Source organism: Podarcis erhardii, assembly GCF_964252035.2.
Source record: "Podarcis erhardii genome assembly, chromosome: 14".
Lineage (NCBI taxonomy): Eukaryota > Metazoa > Chordata > Lepidosauria > Squamata > Lacertidae > Podarcis > Podarcis erhardii.
In genome coordinates, this window is record NC_138503.1 from 30,714,255 (window position 1) to 30,732,462 (window position 18,208).

The 18,208-nt window shown below is 47.3% G+C and overlaps 1 protein-coding gene and 1 long non-coding RNA gene across 3 annotated transcripts in view; one reads left to right on the plus strand and one right to left on the minus strand.

Moving 5' to 3' along the window:
• Positions 1–18,208, minus strand: part of PRKCB (protein kinase C beta) — a 186,593-nt gene that overhangs the window by 130,428 nt on the left and 37,957 nt on the right. The gene's annotated exons all lie outside the window — the stretch shown is intronic.
• On the plus strand, positions 14,395–16,943 carry LOC309329673. The gene is made up of 3 exons (XR_014151217.1): positions 14,395–14,471; positions 16,240–16,405; positions 16,591–16,943. It is a non-coding gene; the product is annotated as an uncharacterized lncRNA (long non-coding RNA).

Sequence of the window (18,208 nt, forward strand, 5' to 3'; positions counted from 1 at the left end):
CCACAGAGACTAGGACTTGTCGATCAGAAGGTCGACGGTTTGAATCCCCACAACAGGGTGAGCTCCCATTGCTCGGTCCCTGCTCCTGTCAACCTAGCAGTTCGAAAGCATGTCAAAGTGCATGTAGATAAATAGGTACCGCTCCGACGGGAAGGTAAACGGCGTTTCCGTGCACTGCTCTGGTTCGCCACAAGTCATGCTGGCCACATGACCCGGAAGCTGTACGCCGGCTCACTCAGCTAGTAAAGTGAGATGAGCGCCGCAACCCCAGAGTCGGCCACGACTGGACCTAATGGTCAGGGGTCCCTTTACCTTTACCTTTACCTTTACCTCCCAGTGTCATCTGGTTGGCAACTATGAGAACAGGATGCTGGACTGGATGGGCCATTAGCCTGATGCAGCTGAATGCCCTCCCATCAGATGTCAAACCGATAAGCAACTTTTTAACTTTTCGAATACATCTGAAGGCAGCCTAGCTCAGGGGAGTTTTTAATGGTTGATGTTTTACTGTGTTTTGAATATTTTGTTTGGAGCTGCCCAGAGTGGCTGGGGAAACCCAGTCAGATGGGTGGCATATAATTTATTTTATTGTTATTATTTCTTTATGTCTATTTACTTAAAAGCAAGGCTCATTTTGCTCAATGGGCCTTAGTAAATGTGCTTAGTATGTTAATCCACATTTTCTTCCCCTCTCCCAATCCCTAAGCACATCCTCCTCACCCCTTAAGACCACCCAGGGACCTAAAGAGTTTCACAAGCATCCAAGAACGTGAGTCTCTTTGCTTGCTATGACTCCTAAGATGCAGATCGTGGTATCAGGGGACACACTGCCTGGTTTCCTCAAACTCAAGAGCCGCTAACCAGTTGCTTCATGCAAGCTTTTCTCTTCATCGACCCACGCAAGCAACATTTCCAGACCATTTCCCCTTTGAAAAAGATGCTGAGTAAAAAGTAAAAATATAGCAGTTTCCCCCCAAAATTAAAAGGACTGAACAGACTTCTGCTAATTTCAGACGCCACCAGACTATCCAATGCTTGATACAGGGCTGGGGGAAGAGGTGCATATTTGCAGGGTATAAATTAACAGATTTGCACTGCCACAGACATCTCACTCCCAAAATGCTGAAGCTTTCAGAATTCAGCAGGCGCCAGAAAGGTTATCAGCCCAAGTTGCCAAAGCAGATGGAAATGTAGCTCCGAAATACAAAGGGGCCAGGGATCTGAAAGCAGGGACATAATTTTAGGTTTGAGACAAATCTCAAAGCAAGATTCAGAGGCCTGCCCCTGGATACATGAGCATACACACACAATGCATTTTTCAGAGCATTTCTTAAAGTTATCCATCCAAGTCCACAGCTGGGTATTACATTGCAGAGGACCAGCTAAAACATCCCCCCAAAGTGGCAAGTTTCCAACTTCTGCAGAACTCACAATCAGGAGAGATCTTACAACACAGCAGAGAGTGGTGGTTGCTTGAAAGACCAGGGTGATAAAAAAATAACAATTAGGTGGAGTGTTGTTGCTGTGAAATTTGCTAATAGACTGAGTTCCTGAATGGACATTGCAGGCTGGATGAATCCCTCCTAGGTGCTGAGATATCAGGTTATACACTTGGGGTTCTGGGATGATGAGGCAACAGCTGCTGCCCACATTTCATTTCATTTTATAGAAAACCAAGGCTGGTTGTATCCTGTACACGCAGTCCTAAGCAGGCAGACGGCCTTGATCTTTATTCATCAGGAAGTACAAGTCACAAGTACTGAAGTGCCTCACCATACCTTAGCATGACCATGAGCCCTCCCAATTCAACATGATATGCCAGTCTTCCTGACCCAGGTGGATGCCAGATGTTTTGCACTACAACTCCCATCAGCCCCAGCCAGCAGTCCCAGCATCATACAGCCATGCTGACTGGGAGTAATGCAGGGAAGGGCCATAGCTCAGTGGGAGAGCATCTGCTTTGCATGCAGAAGGTCCCCGGTTCAATCCCCGATAGGATCTCCAGGTAGGGCTTGGAGAGAGATCTCTTCCTGAAACCCTGCAGAGCCAGTGGCTTGACTCAGTACAAGGCAGCTTCCTGTGTGCTTATGTTAATGACTGTCTTTGTCCAAAAGATCTGGGAGGCAACAGGCTGGTGTGGGTGCTCAGTTCCTACATAAGGGGCATATTACAGTCTCTGGTGGAGATATGGTTTGATGGGTTTGCATATAGTTGATTGATGAACGGAAAAAGCAAAGGAGGATTGCCATTTGCTGCTGCTGCTGCCCCAAGAGAAGGTTTTCAGGTTTTTGTTTCTTGTTTATCTCTGCTGCATCAGAGATGAAGCAACAGCACATGGACAGAAGAAAGTTGCTTGGTCGCCTCTAATAGTTATTTCATTAGTGAATGGCTTCCTATGAGGCATCTGGAAGTTATTTGCTACATAATAAAAACAGTTGATTATACTTTCCGCTTGTACCAAGTATATTTATAGGCACAGGTCTGAGTGGTTTTTCACCACTTTCCATGGGAAAACCCACTGTTTACCTCTGAATCAGAACAAATGTCAATCTGCAGAAAAACCAATTGGCATTTGTTCTGATTCAGCAGTAACCAGCGAGTTTTCCAAGGGGAAAGTGTTGGGATAAGTGGCAGTGTGGATGAGGTCTTAGTCCTTAAAGTGCCTTAAGAGTCTTTGTTGCTTTTGCTGCAAGAAACTAGCTCAGCTGCTGCTCCTCTGGAAATCTTCATCGCCTGGCAACGAAACAAGTCTCTGTCTGTCCACATAATGAGCCCCTGAATTGGCATGGGGGAGAAATTGGGTTCCATTCACAGTTTAATGGGAACTCATCTGATTGCAATTCCCCAAACAAAACAGAATGAAACACGGCGCTCCTCCAAAATTCGCTCTGCAGTGAGAATTTTTCAACGTGGTTCTCCGAACAAAACAGGCATACAAAAATGTACAAGTCAAAGGTGTACGTTAAAAAGCATCCATGGGTGTAACCAGCTTACAAAAACGCATTATATTGGAGAAAACTGCTTGCAATAAAAAATGTGTATTTCAGGACACACACACACACACACACACACTGACATGTCTCCGGGTGTACTTTTGATAAATGCTTGCAAACTGATCTGGAAATGTGGCAAAACCGAGCTTAAGAACAGAAAAAAATGGGAAACTTAAAGAAGCCCAATTCTCCCTGTATTGTCAGAAGCAATATGCCTCTGAATACTAGTTGCTGGGAATCACAGGCAAACAGAGTGGTGCTGTTGTGCTCGGGTCAGCTGCTGGAAGATTCAGGTCAGATTAAAGAAAGTCCCTCTTCACACAGTGCATTGTTAATCTATGGAACTCACTCCCACAGGAAGGCAGTGATGACCATCAACCTAGATCTCTTTAAAAGAGGATTAAACAAATTCATGGAGGAGAGGGTTATCCATGGCTACTAGCCGTGATGGCTATGCTCTGCTGCTACAAGTTGAAGGCAGCAATGCTTCTGAATACCAGTGCCTGGAAGCCACAGTTAGGATGCTGAGCTCAGACCCTCCAATAATAATAATAATAATAATAATAATAATAATAATAATTTATTTATACCCCGCCCATCTGGCTGGGTTTCCCCAGCCACTCTGAGCGGCTTCCAACAGAATATTAAAATACAACAACCTATTAAACATTAAAAGCTTCCCTAAACAGGGCTGCCTTCAGATGTCTTCTAAAAGTCTGGTAGTTGTTTTTCTCTTTGACATCTGGTGGGAGGGCGTTCCACAGGGCGGGTGCCACTACCGAAATCCAAGTGTCCAGGGACAGTCCTGGATTTACAGAAGCTATCACGGTTTCTAATTTGATCCCAGAATGTCCCGCTTTTCCTTAGGATGTCCCTATTTTCATTGGAGAAACGTTGGAGGGTACAGAGTTATGTGATCCCCAAGCCAAAGAGATAAGTAACCACACAACCTTCAGAAGGTATCTGAAGGCAGCCCTGTGTAGGGAAGTTCTGATGTTTTACTATGTTTTTACAGATGTTGGAAGCCACCCAGAATGAAAGGGGAGTCCTCTGGAGCTGCTTTCTTTGAAGAGCCTTCTGCTCTGCACCTCCAACATGCTGCCCTTAGTGGCTGAGGCTGCTCATCCTTCAGGGCGTATGTTTCTGCTACCACACTCCCCAAAGAGGGGAGAGAGAAAGCAGCCATGCAAGTCAAGCACACAGCCGCCTGCTCAGACCCAGAAACAGGAACCGAGGCGAAGCTCTGCTGGCGAGTCACCCAAGGACAGCTGCCAAGCAGGCAGTCGTGCCGACTTCGGAAGCTGAAGCCTCCTGCCCTTTGCAGAACTTGAGAGCGCCGCGTCTCCCGGGAAACAAGATGCCTCTCCGAGATGAGAACTTCCCCAGTCATATCGTGTTCCTGTAAGGGAACCATCTTGCAGACACACACTTCAGATCTCGTGTCACGGTGAATCCACCTTAGCCGGGAACAGGGAAAATCATGGCAAATTCCTGTCTGGTGAGATGCTGCAGGCCAGGGTGTTCTTAAACTTGGGTGCTGCTGCAGGTCCTTTGTAACTCTGAGACAACCCCAGCCCCTTACTTGAGCAACCACAAGAACATCAGAAGAGGCTGCTGGGTCAGACCAGGTGCCCATCTAGCCCTCAATCCTGCTCTCACAGTGGCTACCCAGATACCACATAAAAGACCCTCTTCTCTCCTGTGTTTTCCAGCAACGTGCATTCAGAAGCATTGCTGTCTGTCATCGTGGAGGCAGAGCACAACCATCAGGGCTAGTAGCCAAGAAGAGTGGGAGGGAAGCTGCCTTATACCAAGTCAAATCATTGGGACCACCTAGCTCTGATTTGATTTAATATTTGTAATCCACTTTTCCAACAACAAACGTTGAGCTCAAAGTGGCTTACAATAATCACAACAGCATTAAAAAAACAACAACCCCACAAATGTTGCAATCATTATAATATCAAACACAATAGCTTAGGAATAAAGCAAAGAACAGCAACAAATTCAACAAAACAATTAATACAATTCAGTAAAAGTCTGCACTGTCCACACTGAAAGGCAGCAACTCTCCAGGGGCTAATCCACACTTTAATTTTTGCTGCCCCAGCAAAAATATTTTTAAAATCCCACACCCATGCTCCCCATTTCTAGGCACAGATCTGGTCTTTCCAGGTCCATGTCTAACAACTTTTTCTCTTTTTTGCCCTGGTGCTTTCCTTGTGAAAATCCATTCTTTACTGTTGAATAAGAGCAAATTTCAATCTGCAGAAAACCCAAATGGTCATTTGCTCCAATTCAACAATAAAGAGTGGGCTTTCCTGGGGAAAGCTGGGCAGGGGGTGGGGGAAGAGAATTGGGGCATGGACTGGGAAAGCGCAAAGGAAAATATACCGTAAGTGTGGTTGAACCCCAGGGTTTCATCCAGGGGATTTTTTCTTGCCCTACCTGGAGATCTGGAACACGGGTGGCGCTGTGGGTTAAAACCACAGAGCCTAGGACTTGCCGATCAGAAGGTCAGTGGTTCAAATCCCCGTGATGGGGTGAGCTCCCATTGCTCAGTCCCTGCTCCTGCCCACCTAGCAGTTTGAAAGCACGTCCAAGTGCAAGTGGATAAATAGGTACCACTCCGGTGGGAAGGTAAAAGGCGTTTCCGTGCACTGCTCTGGTTCGCCAGAAGTAGCTTAGTCATGATAGCCACATGACCCATAAGCTGTACGCCGGCTCCCTCGGCCAATAAAGTGAGATGAGCGCTGCAACCCCAGAGTCGTCTGCGACTGGACCTAATGGTCAGGGGTCTCTTTACCTTTACCTTTTACCTGGGGATGCTATGGGGGGTTCTATCTGGGAATGCAGATGATCTGCTACTGCGCTGCAGCTTTGAGCTTGGAAGATTTCCAAATTAACAATCAAATGCTACAGCTGTGCTCTGTGACCAAGACCAGGGAAAGCTAAGTGTCTAAACATAATGAGGAGAATGCTAGCTGCAGGGGTGGGGGGAATCTGTTCAGTTTTTATTGCAGATATTTCCATCCATGGGTGCAGCCAGGATTTTTGTTGGAGAGAGAGGCCTTTTGTGGGGGGGGAGGGGCAGAACCTCCATTTGTTATGTATTTTATTGATTTGTATTGATTTAGGGGGGGCAGCTGCCCCTCCCTGCCCCCCTGGCTACACCCATGCTTCCATCATCCAAATAAAAAGATGCACTGTGGGTTGCTTCTGCCAAATACCCAGCAGGTACTTCAAATAAATCTTCAGGGTTTTCCTTCTTATTTCCACTGTGGGTTTGGTAACAAACAGATCAATTGCGCTCTCTCTCTCTCTGTGTGTGTGTGTGTGTGTGTCTTGTGCTGATTAAGCAGCCACATAAAAACTCAGGCCACTTCTATTTTCCAGATTCAAGCTCCCTGCCCCAGCAAAAATATTTTTAAAATCCCACACCCATTGCCTAAAGAACACTTCAGTGGCTAGGATGATTAGCAAAAGGACATTAGGAACATAAGAAGCACCTGCTGGATCATGCCAATGGCCCATCTAGTCCAGCATCCTGTTCTCACAGTGGCCACCAAAATGCCTCTGGGAAACCAGCAAGCAGGATTGGAGCACAAGAAGCCCTCTCGCCTCCTGTGGTAACTTTGCAGTGAGTGGTAAGGTAAAGGTAAAGGGACCCCTGACCATTAGGTCCAGTCGTGGCCGACTCTGGGGTTGCAACGCTCATCTCGCTTTATTGGCCGAGGGAGTCGGCGTACGGCTTCTGGGTCATGTGGCCAGCATGACTAAGCAGCTTCTGGCGAACCAGAGCAGTGCACGGAAACGGCGTTTACCTTCCCGCCGGAGTGGTACCTATTTATCTACTTGCACTTTGACGTGCTTTCAAACTGCTAGGTTGGCAGGAGCAGGAACCGAGCAATGGGAGCTCACCCCATTGCGGGGATTCGAACCGCCGACCTTCTGATCAACAAGTCCTAGGTTCTGTGGTTTAAGCCACAGCATCACCCGCATCCCTCCACAGTGAGTGGTACAGCATTTCTGCCTGCAACTATGGAGGCAGAGAACTGCCATCATAACTAGCAGCTATTGATAAGACCTCTCCTCTTCCATGAATATTCCCCATTCTCTTTTAAAGCCACCCAGGTTGGGGGCCACCACTGCCTCCTGCGGGATGGAATACCACAATTTAACATTAAGGCAACAGCAGTTCTGAAGCTGCAAAAGCAATGTCTTTGTGGGGAACCAAGTGTGAAACTCACATCTAAGGAGGGTCCTTGCCAAATGACAGACACCCTCACATTTGAGCTGAGCCCCCAGAATGCACACACCTGCCTTCCAACTCACAAAATGGCCAAATGATTTGCTGCAGATCGTGCCAGGAAGCCCAAACACTGGACAGCAGAGAGTGGAAATACTTCTGTATCCTCGGAAAGCACCCCTATTTTAGACCACGGGTGGCGAAGCTTTTTCAGGCTGAGGCTCACATTGGCCCATGAGTCAACACAGAAGGCCCCATGTGCCAAACTGGAAATACTGAAGGGTTTTTTTATGATACATTAGGGAGGTGGATGCTTCCGGGGGGTGGGTATCACAGAAACATTTTGGCATCATATCAGGGGAACTGCAGGAGTGCTCCATAAAAGTACTTTTTAAAATGATGGTGATTTAAAAATGGGAGCAGTCTGGAAACAAGAGGAGATGCCGATGAAAGAAGAATGGCAAACAAAATTAATGGACTATGCAGAATTGGATAAAATGACAGGAAGCATTTGAATCCTGTGGGAACAGAGACTTACAGAAGATTGGAAGAAATATACAAACTATTTGAAGAGCAACGGTAACAAACAAATTATGCTAGTAGGGCTACAAGGGGAAATCTATGAAGCATTGGAAATTAGAAACGGAACAGTGATATTAGTTATGAATTAAATGTAATTGAAGAAGTGGGAAATGTGTATTTAGAGATTAGATTGGAAAATTTTCAGATGAGATTGATGGAAGTCAAAAAAATTGTATAAGATGTCAAAATATGTTTAATTACTGTTGAAAATGATAGGTTGAAAATTAATAAAAATTTATAAAAAAAATAAAAATGGGAGCAGTCAGGAATTTCAAAAACATTTTTTAAAAAAACTTAAAGTTGAGGGTTGGTGGGAGAGAGAAAATAGCTTCAAAGCAGGGGACCCATAGGAGCAGTCAAAACTTGCTTTAAAATATGATTATTTTAAATTACAAATAGGGGGTGTTGATGGGAGACCACTAAAGCCCCTTGGTGGCTGTAGGCAGCCTGTAGCCTGTGCGTTAGCCAGAGCAGTCTTCATATGTAATTCCTGAATTGCAGAGACCAATTCTATGATCCTAGATGTGGGAGATGAAGCAGCGTCTACAGAAGCCTCCTCCAACCTGGTGGTCCCTCCATATGCCTTGGATTACAGCTCCCCTCAGGACCAGCCAATGCAGCTCAGCTCCCATCTGCCTCGACCTGCTACAGCCCAAAACATACGGAGGGCTGAGAACATGGCCAATTCATGCTCAGTGATTTTCTGAGGACTCCTGGAAAGGATGGAGCTGATATCGGAGCTGCAGTGGAGAATATGTGGGAATGAAACCCAAGGCTGTATTTACTGCATGCATATGAATTTGCCAGGCATGAAAAAGAGCAGGAGGCTGTGAATTATTTACACCTGTCACAGCTAATTAAGACTTATGGGGGGGAAAATAACACCGTTGTGGTATATGCTGAGCAACAGATGGATCTCCACACAGTCCTTTGGGTGGAAGCTGGTACATGTGTGGAAGGGGGTGCTCTCTACTCAACAACACTGTCTCCAGTCACCCTCTCCCCTCCCCAAGGAAGACGTCTGGGATGCCTCCTGGCAGCACAGTGAGCACAGCTACATGAGGGGAAGCGGAAGGAGGAGCAGGGGACAGGTGCAGAGGTGAAGCCAAGAGGGACACATCTGTGGTTGGGCTCATGTGCTGCTCACAGGGGACACTGTGCAAGGGGAAGTAGTATGACTTGCTCATCCAGGGAAGGAGAAGGACAAAGTCAGATAGCTTGGATGTATGAACATAAGAGCATCAAAAGAGCCTTCTGGATCAGGCCAAGGGCCCATCTAGTCCAGCAATACCGGAGTTGGTACATAGACATTTATCTGTAAGCCACCTTGAGTCGTGTCAGGGGGAAAGTTGGATAACAACAACAATAACAACAACAACTAGTAGCCATCAATAGCCTTGATTTTTTCTCATTCTCTTTGAAAGCCATCCAAGTTGGAGCCCATCACTGCCTCCACTGGGAGCCAGTTCCATAGTCTCCCATTCCCTCCTGTGGTTTCCAGTGACTGGTATTCAGAAGCATTGCTGCCTACGACTATGGATACAAAGCATAATCACTGTGGCTAGTAGCCATGGATAGCCTCCTCCTCCATGAACTTGTCCAATCCTCTTTTAAAGCCATCCAGGTTGGAGGCCATCACAGCCTCCTGCATGTCAAGGAGGACTTTATTTTCTCTGTCCTGAATCTCCCAACATCCAGCCTCATTGGGCGGGTTCTAGAATCATGGGCAGGAGAAGAGAACATCTCTCTATCCATTTCTCTACACCCTGCATGATTTTGTAGACTCTGCAATCATGTGCCCCTTCCTCAGATTCCCCCCCCAACTATAAAAAGCCCCAACTTTTCTCACAGGGGACCTGTTCCAACCTTCAATGATTTTAGTCGAACTCTGTAGCTCCTTGGAGCAAGAATGACATGTTCTGAGCAGCAGAGCCACACACTGAATAAAAAGAGACCCTTCCACTAATCTACTCCAAAGTATGTCCCACTGAGTTCAATGGAGTCACACAGGAAAAGCTTCTGCCTCCTCCACTTCTGTGTTTCAGGCTGCTGTGAAAGGAGAACAGCAGGACCCACAAGAAAAGTTGCCAAAGGCAGCTAATGGGATTTAGCATTTTCCTCGACAAATACGCAGGCACAGCAATTTATTTTCTGCCACATAATTGTTTTTAAGTGTTTTCCGTAAAAAGCACTTGCAGGTGCAAAAGCAGCACCTAAATCCCCAAATAAATCAAATATCCAAAATCTCAGAGTGTCAACCAAATCCTTGATTTCAAAATGCCAGGGAAGGATGCCAAGGAAGCAAAAAAGGGGGGGGGGCTGCACAGTGGCGTAGCGTGGGGGGTGCAGGGGGGGCCGGCCGCACCGGGCGCAACATCTGGGGTTAGGGCAAATCCACGGGTTAGGGGGCGCAAATCCACGGGTTAGGGGGCGCAAATTACTTGCCTTGCCCCGGGTGCTGACAACCCACGCTACGCCACTGGGGCTGCAGGAAGGTAGTGGAGGCCAGGATCTGGTCTACTGGCCAGATTTAGGACTCATCCAAACACTACTATTTGTCCATTGATTTCTCCCAGATTTGTCCTATGACTTCTAAACATGGATCTGAGATGTTTTAGTTTTGTCCCACCACTTTCCCTAGGAAAACCTGTTGTTTACTGCTGAATGGAACAAACCTGATTGATATTCGTTCTGATTCAGCAGTAGAAAGTGCAACATGGTAAATAAGAAGATACAAAAATGTTGAATGTAAGAGTTTGTGTTTTATTTTGTTTAGGAAAACCAATAAAAAGCATTTTTTAAAAAAGAAAGAAAGTACAACTAAAAATCACAGAACAAACGGAACTGTGGAGGAGCCCTCAGTTCCTCACCCCTGACCTTGCAAACCAAACCTTTGGAAAGCTTGCCTTAATCTTCACATAAGTAGTTTGGGGAGTCTCTGTGGAAGCCAGTTTCGTCTGAAAGAAGCTGTGGGACAGTGGGGGCCAGAGGGAGCGAGGGAGGAAGCAGGGTGGCAGGAGATCAAACTGCACAGTGGGAGGAGAAGGAATCTCAGATAAAACCTCTCTAGATCAGATCCCTTCTGCTAAGGGAGAAAATAAGCCAGCCTAGAGAATGTCTTATGCCCAGGTCTTCTGGTTCCACAATGGTACCATTCTCATTCTCTCTCTCTCTCTCAGAAGGGGGGCAGGCTCTGAAGAATCGAAGAGATTGATTTACATACCACTCTGCAAAGAGAAATTTTGGCTGGTTTTCCAGATCTAGGAATGTTTTGGCATGTGCCACTGTCCTAATGAAAAATGTGGGACGGGGAGGGGGCAGCTGCCTCCCCCAATCAAGCAATTCAATAAAAGTACTTAAATAACTGAGTTTCTGGTCCCTGTTATGAGGGGGGGGGGGACTGCTTTTCTCTTAAGGGGTACCCAAGAGCCCATATAGAGTCCTTTTGTAGGTTCTCTATCCAATATGAAACCTGCTCCCCCTAACGTAAATCCTGGCTATGCCCATGCCTCTCACACCAGCTAAAAGGCCACATAAGAACAGGGAAATGTTCTCGTTCTCTCTCACACACACAAACACACACACAAGATCTTAAAGGTTATTGGCTGTAAGGGCTTAGTTTTATCGTGTTCCAGAATTCCCCATTTCTCTTGGGAGAGGTCAAGGGTTCCAAGCTGGCAGGCACTTTGCAAGCCCCAAGGATCAGTTGATCCTTAACGGGGCCTGCAAACCTCGCTTATTAGGTTAGCTTTGGGCAGGTGGATGTGGTGTAAGTGCCCCCTAATGAGATCCAGGGGCAGAGGGACACAGTCACTTTACCCACTGTAGCAGGTAGTCTAAAGAAGGACTATCATCCTAAATGGAAGAGGTGCAGCTTAGTGGTAGAGCACCTGCTTTGCATACAGAATGCCCCAGGTGCAATCTCCAGGTAGGGCTAGGAGAGGCTCCCTGTCTGAATTGAGAGCCATTGCTGCCAGTCAGTGTAGGCAATACTAAGCTGCGTAAAAGGACCAAGAGTCTGACTCCATTTAAGGCAGCTTCCTATGTCTAATGTAAAGGAAGGTGCACAGCTCAAGGGCAGAGAACCTGCTTTGTATGCAGAAGGTCCCAGGTTCAATCCCCACTGGCAGGCACTCCCCACTGGTAGGCCTGGCAATGCCCCAGTCTGAAACCCTGGAGAGCTGCTGCCAGTCAGTGTAGACAGCACTGGACTAGATGGACTGTTGGTCCGACTCTGTATAAGGCAGCACCCCATGTTCTCCTCAGCCTATGTTTTGCTTAATCTGCTTTTTTGCTGGTTGAAGCTGTGGCAGCCCTGGCAGAGAGGAAGGCTGGAATAGTTCTTATTAGCAGCCATTATATATCAAGTCTAATAAAAATGCATCACCCATTTGGTGGTGGGAGAGAAAGAAAGAGAAGCATTTCCCCATCAGCCCTTGCAAACACTCCTTAAATATCAGCCTCCCTGAAGCATAAACAGCCATTTCCCAGCAGGATTCTTATGCAAAAGAAGAAAGGGGGGGGGGGAGCCAATAAGGGACCCCACCCCCCGCCTGCTCACCCACCAATAAGCTCCTCTAAGCTGCGCTGAGACTGTGCAAACCAGAGAGAGAAGTTACAGGCTCTGGGTAGCCAGGAAGAGGGCGGGGGGGGGGGCGTTCACAAAAAGTGACAGCTTCATCTAGCAGCCCCTGATACACTATGGCAGAATGAGGAACATTTCTGAGCTCGGAAGCACCTGGAAACGAAGCCATCAAACCGAAATAGCCCAGGAGTCTGCAATACAAAAGACTTAAGTGCCGAAAGATCAGTGCGATTGTTTTAAAGGGGGATCTATTATTTCATAGAATCATAGAATTGCAGAGTTGGAAGGCATCCCCAAAAGTTATCTAGCCCAAACCCAGCATTGCAGGAATCACACGGCCAGAGAATTCCTGGCAGATGGCCATTCAATCTCTGCTTTAAAATCTCCAAGGAAGGAGAGTCCACCACATTCTCACTTTCTCACTGTCAGAAAGTTCTTCCTTGTGTTTAGTCATTTTTCCAAAGGAATAGAATTAAAAATGAAAGCAGATTTCAAAAGCGATAATGAATTCTCTAAAGCAAATTTAAGAACAGATGATTGCCTGGACAGAGCTGTCAAAACAGGGAGGGGGGAGAGTTCTCGAGGAGGAGAGGGCTATTGATGGTCAAGATGGCTCTGCCTCCACAGCTGGAGGCAGCAATGCTTCTGAATACCAGTTGCTGGAAACCACAGGACAGGAGAGCAACTCTTGTGCTTGGATCCTGCTTCTGGGTTTCCCATAGGGGCATCTGGTTGGCCGCTGTGAGAACAGGATGCTGGACTAGATGGGCCATTGGTCTGATCCAGGAGGCTGTTCTTAGGTCCAACCTCCCTGCTTCACTTTAAATTGTGCACATGAATTCCCAGAGATAACGTGACAGGAATCTGACAGGGCATGCATTTTAACACATGGCTTGAGACACTGTGTTGTTTATTTTGCCCCTAAGAAACTAAGGCGTGCCCTGAAACTGGACGAATACATGGGTCGTCTTTGGGTCTGATCCAGCAGCCAGGTGCTTCTGCTGCTCTTCCCTGCAACTCAGTCGTCTGGTTTACTGCAGGCAGACCCAGCCAAAGGCTTCCATGAAAGGAAAAGGAGGGCACTTCTGTGAAGCAGGAATGCAGCTCCTTGGAAAGTTTTGAATAAAGAAACCTGTGCAGAAGTTCTCACTTTTAAATAGTCAATAATCTTGACCCCACCCCCCTGTCCACCCACCAAGTTCCTTAAAAATAGCACGCTGGCTGCCTTCAGTTATTCCAAATCTGAGCTCCCCATTAGCACTGCAAGCTGAGTTCCTGCTGCTGAGGCCTCCCTCTATTTTCACGCAAATAAGGCGTTGTTGTTTGGGGTGGGGGCAACAGAGATGGCCGTTTCTTTCTTTGCACAATTGCAGCAAGCAGCAAACATGAGTTCAGGGAAGCAGTGGTGCACGGGGGTGGGGGAAATAGGGGGCTGAATTGGTGCTCGCCCCAGTCGAGCATCCTTTGTTGTCCATTGAAAAAATCGGCAAGGGAAGTGGGATCCCAGCAAGGCACATCTATGGGGGAACCATCAATCATTGCTCCACCCACCCCACTTTCTGGTCTCATTAGACCCAGAGGGGCCGCCCTCAGCCAAGGAGAGGCAATGAGAACCATAAGTCATTGGGCAGCCCATCCCAAAGCCTGGGCATTTCTGTAGCGTTCCCCCTAGCCCTTCAAGGAGACCCACGCCCAGCACCTTCACACTTGGCTCCTTGGTGCTTTTGTTTTATTTACATCCCTCCCACACACCCTCAACAGAAGCAACCTCCATCTTTTCTGGAAAAGTATACATTTCCATAATGCACACCTTCTGTTGGGCTCATTTGTATGGCCACCACAGGGGACTCGGAAATTATACCTCTGTTGGAAGAACAGCCCTTTCAAAGGGGACAAAAGGACCCTTTTTTGAAGAAAAAAGGAAGTGGATGGGGGGTTGTTTAAAAAGGGAGCAAGTGGCACATTCGGTCTTTTCACAGCCCGAAAACCAACCCAGCGGCAATGGCAGAAGGATTTGTGTAGGCTAGGAGACCCAGAAGCCCCCAGCGAGCAAAACAGTTTGGTAAGTTGGTGGGTGGAATTTCAGAGCAAGGAGCCACTTTAGCTGGGCAGTGGGAATTGGCAGGGAGGAGGAGGAAATAGAGGGTTGGGAGGAGAATGGAGCTTCTTTCACACAGAAATGGGGCGGTTGGCATTAATGTGGCATACATGCTGCCCAACGCAGAGCGATCTAATGTATCCCTTTCTCTATCAAGACCACCTGAGACTGGCAGAGGGGCTCGCTGTGCAGGAACCAGAGCAGGGCCTCTCCCTTCCCTTGCAAGCACAAATAGTCCCAACATTAATAAGAAGGTAAAGAGAGCCTGGTGGATCAGAGCATTGGCCCAGGAAGTCCAGCATCTTGTTCTCAGAGTGGTCAGTCAGGTGCCCCAAAGGGAAGCCCACAAACAAGACCTAACCCCAACAGCGCTCTCCCCTCCTACAGTTTGCAGCAACTGGATTCCAGAAACATTCCCATTCATGGTTAGTAGCCATCGATAGCCTTGCCCTCCCATAATTTGTCCAATCCTCTTTTTAAAAACAGGCTTTTGCTATGCCGGGGGCGGACGGCAGACGCACCTCATTGCCTGGTTCTCCTGTATTTGGTGCCAATCAGAGCAAAACTGTATATTGATTATAATGGATGTTTTAATTGTACTTTACATTTTATTTATTTTTCTTTTCCTGTGTGGTAGCTAGGGCTGTGCACTAGATCAGGCCAAATCATGGATCCCAACCCAAATCTAATTTTGGGGGGTCAGCAGGGGATTTGACTAGATTTGGGCATGTTACGCGCCTAGAGGGATCTGTCTGCATCCATCTTCACTCTGCCTGACCCCTCCCAGCAGTATGTCTAATTAAGGCTTCACAAATAGAGGGTGGAGCAAGGCTGGGGAGGGGTGTGGCTGGGGAGAGGGGGCCTGGCCTAGGAAGGGAGGGTTCGGGGCCACATAGAGAGTACTAGAGAGCTGTATTTGCTCCCCAAGCGTAAGGTTTCACACCTGGCTCTAGCCCCCAAACACCTTTGTTCTCTTTCCTCACTATCCCCACTACACACACACACACACACACACACACACAGAGAGAGAGAGAGAGAGAGAGAGAGAGAGAGAGAGAGAGAGAGTTAGAGTTTGAGGCTCTCAAAAGGAAGTGGCTCTTCAATTCTATCAAAGGCTATTTTAATCTACAGCATTTCTGATTCATTTGCTGTAGTGTCAACTCTCCTTTTCCCTTTGAGGGAGAAGAGGCTCAAAGTGTATGCAAAACAGTCCCCAGGGAGGTTCTGCATTGTCAGGCTTCAGCGTGTGTATGCAGTGAGGAGCTCTGTGAGCCTCAGAAATGGCCACCTTCCTACCACAGCAGAAAACTCTTCTAATTAAACTTTCCCATGCATTGAAGTTTATAACAGTGGTCACCTGTCAAAATGCAAGCCCAGAGCCAGTAAGGGATGGTCGACTGAGTCTTCCACCTTTTCAGGCACAGGACAACATCTCCAGTTCAAACCCAAGTTGTAACAACCACATTTTACTCAAGGACAGAGCACCTGCTTTGCATGCAGAAGGTTCCAGGTTTGAAATGAGGGATGTCTAAATGTGTATTACTGGAGGCTTTAATGTGGAGAAATTCCATCGGAGTATACTAAGTGGTCTCTGAACTCCTTGATGGGTTGATAATTAACTATTGTTTTCTGCTAGCTAACAGGTGAGTGTTTAACCTTAGATCAGGTGATGAAGGTATTTGTTTGCAAATCTCCATTCTGAATCTTTGTTCTCATGCTCTGTGGAAGTAAGGATGTGTAAATGACTCTCCAGTGAGCGAATACAGCTGCAGGCAAAACGGAGACTGTAAGGAGAAACAGACCTGTGATTTTAGATCTGTTTGGAGTACAATCATACCTTGGAAGCCGAATGCCTTGGCTCCTGAACAAATCGGCTTCCAAACAATCAAAACCAGGAAGTGAGTGCTCTGGTTTACAAATGATATTTGGAAGCCAAAAGTCTGGTGCAGCTTCCACAGCTTCCGATTGTCTGCAGGACACTCCTGCAGCCAATCAGAAGCTGTGCTTTGGTTTTCGAACAGTTCCGGGAGTCAAACGCATTCTGTTCAAAAACTCAGATACCACTGTACTTCATATTTTATAGGAAACTGAGCCTGTGCTGGACCTCATCCAGAACCCCTGGCCTACTTGGCAGCAAGTCAGTATGTCAAGTCCCCATCTAGGGTCAATCCACATGTCCAAAGTCCAAACCAAAGCTCCGTCCCACAGAGATCCTGGAGCATCCAAGTTGAGGTCCATCACCATGGGCAGTTGAGTAGGCTCAACATCCCAGCTCTGCTGCCCTTTTAAAGTTTGCGTGCTGATTGCAGCAAGTGGGCTTGATCCCTAGCTTGCTCCGGTGTGTCCTGCTCCCAGCTACATCGCTTGCCAGGATCCTTTTCCGACTCCCCATTGTCCTGCTAGTTCATGACAAACTTGCCCATGATCTTACGGATATTTTGAATGCATTGTTTACTGTTTTTGTTCTGTTTTGTAGAAAGTTCTGCAAGTAAAGCTGTAATTAAACTTATGGGCCTTGACAATGTTTTAAAGGAGTCAGTTTCTTATGCATCCAGTCTCTTCAAGTGGCACAATATTAATATCTTCAATAGACTTTAACTCCCATCAGCCCCAAATGGCCATGCTAGCTGGGGCTGATGGGAAATGGAGTCCAAACCTGGAGGACATCAGGTTGTTGGGAGACTGGGTCTGACCCGCCTGGCAGTGGCTTTCCATGGCCTCTGCTTTCCTAACCCTCTTGCCTGCAGTCCTTGTAACTGAGAGCTTCAAGCATGTGTTTCATCACTCAGTTGTGTCTCCTTCCCTATAAAACCAGCACAAGCCCTCTCCACCCTGTAGGCTACAAACGTGATAAACGAACAGCTGGGAGACTGGGTCTAATCAGCTGTTTGACCAGCCCAGAGCCTCCTAGTCAGCCTCCAAACACTGCAGAATCCTCCCAGGTGCTCTCTCTCTCTCTCTCTGTCACCCTCTGCTACCCACCCACTGCCCTGGCACTTTCGCAATCCCACCTGGGGCTCACATCATCTTGCCACATCATCCTGCTCAATCTCCCATCTGTTAGATCTGCTCCACCAATCTTCACCGCTCTCTCTGAAACGGTTCCATTAGCACTGGGTGAAAGTGTGCGTGAGAGAGAGGGTTTTTTGGGGGGTTGGGGTTGGGGAGAGAAGAGCCTGATACACTTTGTTCAATTTGCAAAATCATCTCCTGAAATATTACCTCCCCCGTCAGCTGCAGTTCTAAGTGACACTCTCTGACACTTGCACATTCTCATCTTTTGACAGAAGAGGGGGCTGCTGCTTCCCCTCACCCTCACCCCCCCCCAAATTGCAATTCCTGCTATTAGAACTTCTTTTAGTCATAGTGCTCACTCCAGCTTCGACAATGGGGAGAACCTAATTTAGAAACACACAACATCATTTAAGTCGGAGGAAAAAGAGAATCGGAGGGGAGAACTCTTGCCAGAACATCTTTGCAGTTCTCCTGCTTAGAAACAGAAGCTGCCTTGCTATGGAGGACAGCAAGGAGGACAGTTTGGAGGTGTTGTTTGAGTTGACAGGGTGCAAGAGGCAGACGGATAGATCTGGCCCATGTGGACTGATCCACCTGGACACATCTGCACAGGACTCATTTCAAAGGGAAGGCCAGCAGCTCAGGGGCAAGAAGACCCACGTTACCTGCAGAAGATTGGAGGTTCA